Below are 8,443 nucleotides of genomic sequence, written 5' to 3'. Positions count from 1 at the left end.
TATGTTGTTTAGATTTTAATTGTTATCAGTATGGTACAACTAGTTATGAATTTATTAGTAATTTATTAGCCTTTTCAATTTGAATTAATGAGATGAAAATCAATTGAGATTTTAAAATTAACAAGTATATAGTTTTCGTTTATAACATAAAAGGTAGAATAAAATAATTTTGCGCACTGTTATTTATAACAGCTAAATGAGATCTAAACATCAAATGCCAGTATATATACATAACAACACTTACCATATTTTATATGAAATTTTTTCGACAAATGCCGCCATTATAGAGAGATTTGACCGTAATATAATTTGTTGAAGTAGTGGGTAAATTAAAAAATTTGCAGTGGGTAAAACACAATTTTTAAAATATTAATTGCCCCCACTATGAAATTATTGCTGGACTGGCAAATAAACCTCACACGATACAACAAAGCGTTAAGATGTCCTTTTCCTTGATTCTAACCGAGCCCGTTTGGATTGGCTTATAAGTTGCTGAAAACAGCTTGGATTGGCTTATAAGTTGCTGAAAATCAATTTTTTTGAGTGTTTGGATGGCCAGCTTAAAGCCATTTTGTGCTTAAAATAAGCCAAAAAAAAATAATTGGACCCATTTGGCTTAGCTTATCTAAAGCAACTTATAAGCTGAAAACAGCTTATAAGCCAAAAAAAATAAGTTGAACTACCCCAACTTATTTCGTTTTGGCTTATAAGTTGTTTTCAACTTATACGCTGCTTTTTTTAAGCCCATCCAAACAAGCTCTAAGTCTCTTTTGATATTGAACTTTTATATATTTTAATTCATTTATTTTTCTTTCAATATTGACATGGTTGTGTGTGTGTATATATATCTAAATATTTTTTTTCCTAATAACGTGATTTTTGTTTTTGCCGCAGTGCATTCATCGGCATAATGCATCAACTTGTGATAATTGATTTTGTTCTATGGAAATTGATGTTTTGTTGAAAGTTGCAACTAATCTCTAACGCCGTGACTGGTGAGTAATGTAATTTATTATTCTAGGTTAGGGACTGTCAACCCTAACTTCAAACCTAAACTTCTGAAGCAGGAATTTTGAGTGATTGAGTTTTTATTTGTTTTCTAATAACGTGATTTTGATTTTTGTTGCAATGCATTTATCGGCATAATTCATCAACTTTGTGACAATTGATTTTTTCTATGGCAATTGATGTTTTATTGAAAGTTGCGACAAATCCCTAACGTTCAGGACTGGTGAGTTTTGTAATTGATCATTCTAAGTTGGAGACTGTCAGGCCTAACTTCAGAACTAAATTTCTAAAGCAGGAATTTTGAGGGATTGAATTTCTTCTTTTGTTCAGTTAACTAAAAGGATCGACAATCATCTTTTTCAATTTAGTTGAATATATGCTTTCCAACTTCTTTCTATGGCAAATGATGTTTTATTGAAAGTTGCGACTAATCCCTGACGTCGTGACTGGTAAGTAATGTAACTAATTATTCTAAGTTGGGGACTGTCGAGCATAACTTCATACCTAAATTTCTGAAGCAAAAAATTTGAGGGATTGAGTTTTTTCCTTTATTCAGTTAGCTAAATAGGATTGATAATCATCTTTTTCATAACTTTACACTTTTTTCTTTAACTTTTATTATTAAATAAAAAAATATTTTAAAATAGTATTTTTAATTTATTAGCTACTAACAATTTAGCGATGGATTAAAGATGGAGTTCGTAGCTAAATAATTTTTTCTCAGAAGGTGTTCTTTGTCAAATGAGAGGTACAGACTTTGGTCACGCGCAAAGCGCATACACCAAAACTAGGTATTAAAAAACACACACATCTCTTCTAATTTACCTAATTTTTAAAATTATAAATTTTACTTTTATGAAAGATGAAATGTTAAGTAAACTAATATTGTAAAAATTATTTACACGATCTGTATATATAATTTAAACTTATATATAATGATATAAATTAGTAGCCGAACTAAAATTTTGGTTGGTATTTAATGATCATGCTGATTCCATTTTTAAAGTTGGTAGGTATTTAGTGATGGTCCAGATATTATTAGAGGAAAGCTTTAGAGATAGGCTTCATATCAATACTTTAATTAATTTTCATTATGATTATTGAAAACTTATCCATGACATTTACATCAAAATGTAATATTTAGTTGAATTATACATTAAATAAAATTATATCTATAACTTGCTATATCCAGTATAGCTTAAAGATCAACAATCAATATTGCACCTCTATCTAATGGGAATCCAACAAAAATATGTGTAAAGTTTCTAATTTTCCTAATTTCAAACACTTGGATAATATTTTTAATTTTTATTATATGGACATTCAAGTATTTAATGTTTAAATATAAAGTATATATCTGCAAATTAATTACATCAGAGGAGCATATAGAATAATTGTGTATCTTGACATTATAAAAAGTATAATATATTTCATGTGAAAAATAATTTTAATGTTGAGAGTCAGATACGCGTGCCTCATACGAGAGAGTATAGTGCCGAGAACCTGATCTGACACGGGGTCACTCACTCAACTCACCAACAAGAAGCATGATTTGGTGACATTGCCAACCAATTTAGATTACACGGCTTGAACTTTCTTCCTGGCTTTTATATTTTTGCATTACTTAAGCATTCTCATTTGTAATATTATCATAAAGTATATTATAAACTCTGTGATGATCATAAAATACATAGTTTTCTCTAGCTCTTATTTTCTTGAGTGAGAGATTCTGAAGAGAATATACCTGCACATTGGTGACGGACGAGAACCCTGGTTTCTTATAAGGCTTGAGAAATCCTCATCCCTTTGAGCTAGCTTTTGTGGGTGTGAATTAGACCCAATGCCTAATTTGACATGGTCAAAGTCGAGCCGGGGCTCGATCGATGTGGGCCCCAAGCAAAAGGGGGCAATATGCCCCAAATCCATGAATGTGCACGCTCCGGACGGACAATGAAAGAGTTCCGCTTCCGGCGGGCAAAACGAGTCATTATGTGTAGGAACGATTCTCTTTTAAAATTGGAGAAGTAGGTTAAAAAAAAAAAAAAAGGAGTGTTGGTGAGAGGTGCATCAACTATTGGAAGTTGGAGAGAAGTACTCCAACACAACCAAGAAAAAAAAATAATGGGTGTTTGTAGAGAAGTGCTCTAACACAACCTAGAAAAAAAATAATGGGAGTTGGAGAGAAGTGCTCCAAGAATTGAAGGTTGATGAGAAAGTGCATCAACAAACTGGAATGTTGGAGAGAAAGTGCTCCAATGATTGTGAAGGTTGAAGAGAGTGCTTCAACAATTGATTGATGGTTGGTAACAAGCGCGTCAACGGGGTTGCTGCTTACGTGCTTCAACAAAATTTTGAAGATGGTGACAAGTACATCAATAGTTAGATATAAAACTTTGAATTACGGAAGAATGTGGGAAATAATAATTCAAATTTGTAGGAACCCAAATTTGGTTAAGATTTGTATTTTAATTTATGCCTAGTTAGGATTTATAATCAAATTAATATATGAATAGGTTTTCCTGTTTTGAGTTGAAGTAGGTTTCACACTATTATAAATAGGGGCATTGCTAGCTATTTTCATAACAAGAGAGAGTGTGGAGATTGTAGAGACCATTCAGAAATTCATAGAGTTTATCAATAAAATATTTTTACTTGGTCGAGGCATTTCGAGAGATTCATAGAGGAGTTTGCTCCAAGAAAATAGACTCAGCTCTTCAAATGGTGAAAGAATAGAGTTTATCAGTAAAATAGTTTCCTTCAAATTGGTGAAGAGAATATACCACATCAGTGACGGATGAGAATCTTGAGCTCCTTATAAGGCTTGGAAATACTCCTCCGTTTGAGCTAGTTTTTGGGGTGTGTATTAGGCCCAATGCCTAATTTGACATGGTATCAGAGCCAGGCCCGGTCGATGTGGGCCCTCGAAAAAAAGGAGGACAGAATGTCCCTGGTCCATGAATGTGCACGCTTCAGACCGTACAAAAAGAATGTTCGGATCTGGGCATAAGGGGGAGGGAGGTGAAAAGAATATACCAAATCAGTGACGAACGAGAATTTTGGGCTCCTTATAAGGCTTGAGCAATCCTCCTCCCTTTGAGCTAGCTTTTGGGGTGTGACTTTGGTCCAATGCCTAATTTGACATATTCCGTCACCGTTCCGTACTCCATCTATGTTTAGTGCTTGGATTTGCATAAGGATAGCATGGCGGATTAGTCAGGTACCCGCATTTTGGACTCTAGCCAAATGTTGTTCCTCAGCCATTATCCAGGACCGCTGGGAGGTGAAAATGTCCCCGGTCCATGAATGTGCACGCTTTAGACCGTATAAAAAGAATGTTCGGATCTTGGCGTGAGGGGAAGGGAGGTGAAGAGAATATACCAAATTAGTGACCGACGAATGCAGGCTCCTTTATAAGGCTTGAGCAATCCTCCTCCCTGAGCTAGCTTTGGGGAGTGACTTGTGCCCAATGCTTATAATTTCGATATATTCCATCAGTACGTACTCCATCTATGTTTAGGGCTTCGTTTGCAATTAGGATAGCATCGGCATTTTGGACTGCTTTAGCATTTTGGAGTCCAGCCACATTTTGGACTCCAGCCAAATGTTGTTCCTCAGCCATTTCCCATCACAAAACTAACAAATACAAAATCAACGAGGGATTAACACTGTTTTGGGATAATCACTATTGTTAGGGGCCCACGGTGTGCGCCAAATTATTTAGCCTATAATTCGTTTATTAGGTTAATAAGTTAAATTATTTAGAATAAGCTCTGGCTACGTAATTGGTTAAATTAGAGCATACATAAAAATGGACCCTCGACTTGACAGTTGGCAAGTATGCCCTCCAACTTTGGGTGTGCACAAGTAGGCACCTCAACTTGTATAAAGTTGAACATGTAAACACAAATGCTGACGTAGCACATAACTTTTGGAGGTGTACTTTATACAAGTTGAGGTGTGTAGATGATCATTTTGTAAGTTAGAGTGTTCGAACCGACAGGAGACGATGCTCGAGGTCTTCTTTTATCGCGCACGCCCAAAGTCGGAGAGGCATACTTGCCAGCTGAGGCCAAGTTTGAGGGCTTGTTTATGTATTATGCCGTTCAAATTATGTTAATCCTCTGATAGCGTGAATAAAACGAGAGCATATAATATGAATAGGAATACATATAATTTAATTGAAATAATGAATAAAGTAAAAGCGAAAGAGTTTCATATTGAATCTCATTGCTCAGATGATCTGAATCTCTGGGAGCTGTGATGAACAACATTGTTTACAGAGAATAATCGTAAAGTCGTATGTAATCAAGTGAATAATAGATAGATACAATCGTTGGGAAGCGTGGTTCTTTATAAGATAGCTAAAAATAATTGATTTCGTGATCCTAGCCTGTTTCAACCGTTATGTGGCTATATAAGATCGTGGGTATTAAATGGAATCCCTGAGATCTCGGAGCCTGGCCGTTCTCTGGGTTATCCTGTGTTCGGGTACGCTGGACCTTCCTGGGTGGTTTGTTCCGAGTCCTGTTATCTGTTGCTAATGAGAGCGTTCCAAAGATGATTCTTAGATGATTTGATTAGTCTTTGGCTTGACCGATATTGATCCATTCAGCAGTTAACTGTGACCTTCTCTACGATGACCACATGTTCGGTCAAATAGTCTTCGCTTTCGACATAATTTTAACCAATACGACCTATGTAACCGACTGGTTGGATTGGACCCCCAAGACGGTAGTCCCGGTGCTCATGAGACAGGATAATTAATCCTCTATCAACAATAACTCCAGAAGAACTCTTAAATCTCGAAAGGTTTGCATGTTATTGTTGAAACTAAAAGCATGATAACGTGTGAAATTAAAGTAATAAAATTATTTTTTTAAGAAAAATTAAGTTGAATATACCAGCTGAGATGATTGAGGACTTCAATAAGAAGTAGTTTCTTCTTTTATAGAGTTAGCTAAATAAGTTTAACAATCATCATTTTCAGGAACTTACACTTTCTTTTAACTTTTATTTTATAACTCAAACAAAGTTTTCAATTTAATATTTACGTACTTTTCTAAAATTGTGAACTCATTGAGAGGGGTACACGTGCAACATGCGTAACCTAAGACCGGTACAACCAAAATCGTATAGATTCCTCCATCAAATGCATCCAAAAGTAACACATTTATCAATTAAATAAATTCTTAAGAGTTGCACCATCTCAAAACAAGACTTCATATCAGTCCGGAACAATTTTTGTTTCAGCAATAACTCTAAAGCAGCATTAAATAATCAGCAAAGTTTAGAAGTTTGAAACAGACTTCTGCATACAACAAAACTTTCTTGCTCCACCATTATAGAAATTGAAACTAAGTAGCTCACTTTGGTACTATACTAATTATGAATCTTTGTCTGGAGTCAAACAGGGACAAGTTGTGTTTTATTAAACATCAACCCCAAAACTTGTGCCCCCCTCCGTCCCCAATTTTAAACGCGCTTTTCGAGAACACCACCAAACTTTAAAACCTTACTTTTCATTTTTCGGGTTTAAACCACTAAACCCCGGTTTAAAAGGGAAAGAATTAACTCAATAAAGGGGGAAAAAGAATTTTTTTTTCGAACTTTTCTCATATAAATTTTGGGAAAAGTCATTTAATAGTTAATTAAAGGTTTAAATCTGAAAAAAGAAAAAAAGTTTTCACACAAATTGGAACAAAGAGAGTACACTTCTCCATATAAGGTCCAAATTTCCAGCATTTACTCAAAAATATGTGAAAGGTTTTTTAGTCAGAATTGAGTCCCCGAGACGTGGGGACATCGGGTTGCACCAACGGAAACCCATTGGAGAAGATAAAATTTGATTTTTTTGGGGGAAGTTGACAGAGAAGGCTTGGAATGGCAATAGTGTTTTATTCTATTAAATTTATCCGATAGTCGATGAAAAAGTAGAACCGACCAAGAACAAAATTATGCAAACAAATTGTTCTATTGTTCCAATTTTTCATGGATATCCAATTTACAACACACCAGGCAAGCACATAAAAGATTTCACTTCACCTTCCATTGCATTCACAGCATTGAGATTGCACAAAAAACATAGAAAATGATAAAATGAATTCCCTAAAGCTATACACTATAATATTGTTGCATGTTGATTTTTACTTCTTGTTTTTTCCTTTCTTTTTAGATTTCTTCGACTTGTGCTTCCCTTTCTCTGGCTGCTTCTTTTCAGCAACCTTGTTACAACTTTCAGAATTGATGGTGACAGACGGTGACTCAATCTTCTCGTCTTCACCACACACTGCATTGCCTTTTTCCTCCCAAACCTTCTCTGTTGTAATTGGTACAACGCACTGATTCAATAAAGCCTCAAGCTTGGGCTTTCTTGACAGCAAGCTCTTCAACAGTTGTTCAGCGTTTGCTACTTCCAAATTACTGTATAGTAGTATAAAGGCAGCGTTTAGTCGAGTGTACTTTTTTGCTCCAAAAAAAAAAAAATTTAACTCTAGCTTCAAAACTAAAAAATGTATGTCCAAGGGGACAACGAGTAGAAGCACCAAAGACCAACTACAAGAATATTTTCTGAGTACGTGTTTAGCATTGTAGCGAGCACAAAATATTTTCTAATAGGACATTATAAAAGAAAAAGGCTCAAACAAAACAATTACATCGGGGACGAAGGCCGCAATTTCAAAGATGACGTGCTTCTAGCATGAAATAAAGATGACGTGCTTCTAGCATGAAATAATCTTTTCTAAATGGATTTTACACCCTAGCATATATTTTGAACCTATACAATTTCTGATAGAAACTAAAAATTCCCCCAACAAATAAGGGGCCTTATTTTTCCGTTTTTCCCCCAAAAACATAACGTAAAGGAAAAATAATTTAAAAAATCCTTTCATGGATTAAAAAACCCCAACCTACATCAAGAGGATTTCCAACTTCACTAACCCAGCAACGTCAGACATGCCCCTTTTTCAACCAATGAATTAACCCCCCAATCCCCCCCCTTATTAACTCTTTTTTTAAAAACTTTGATAACTCTAGCCAAGAACCAACCGATTTTAACTAATTACCCAAATTTTAACCCCAAATCTAAAATTTCAATTCCCCCATAACTAACTATAGTCAGGGGTTTACACAAAAAACTTAAAAACCAAACACTACAAAAGCTTTTCTTTAAAAAAAAGGTTTACAATATTTAGACCAAGAAGACAAAGATTAAACAACCGACTTAAGACATCTTTTTACTTGGGGTCTAGTCCTTTTTGTTATTTGGGCTTTTATCTTGAAAAACCGAGAAAACAATTAAAAAATTTCTTTTTTTCAACAAGAGATATATTTTCGGTTTCCAGGGAAATAAATGCCAAATTTGTTTTTATAAGGGGAAACCCAACGAGAGAGGGGATTTTGCGAGTGGCATTTATAAGATTTTTAGACGTTGCAA

The sequence above is a fragment of the Lycium ferocissimum genome, chromosome 9, assembly GCF_029784015.1.
Source record: "Lycium ferocissimum isolate CSIRO_LF1 chromosome 9, AGI_CSIRO_Lferr_CH_V1, whole genome shotgun sequence".
In the NCBI taxonomy this organism is placed as follows: Eukaryota; Viridiplantae; Streptophyta; class Magnoliopsida; order Solanales; family Solanaceae; genus Lycium; species Lycium ferocissimum.
Note: the sequence above shows the minus strand (reverse complement) of the source record.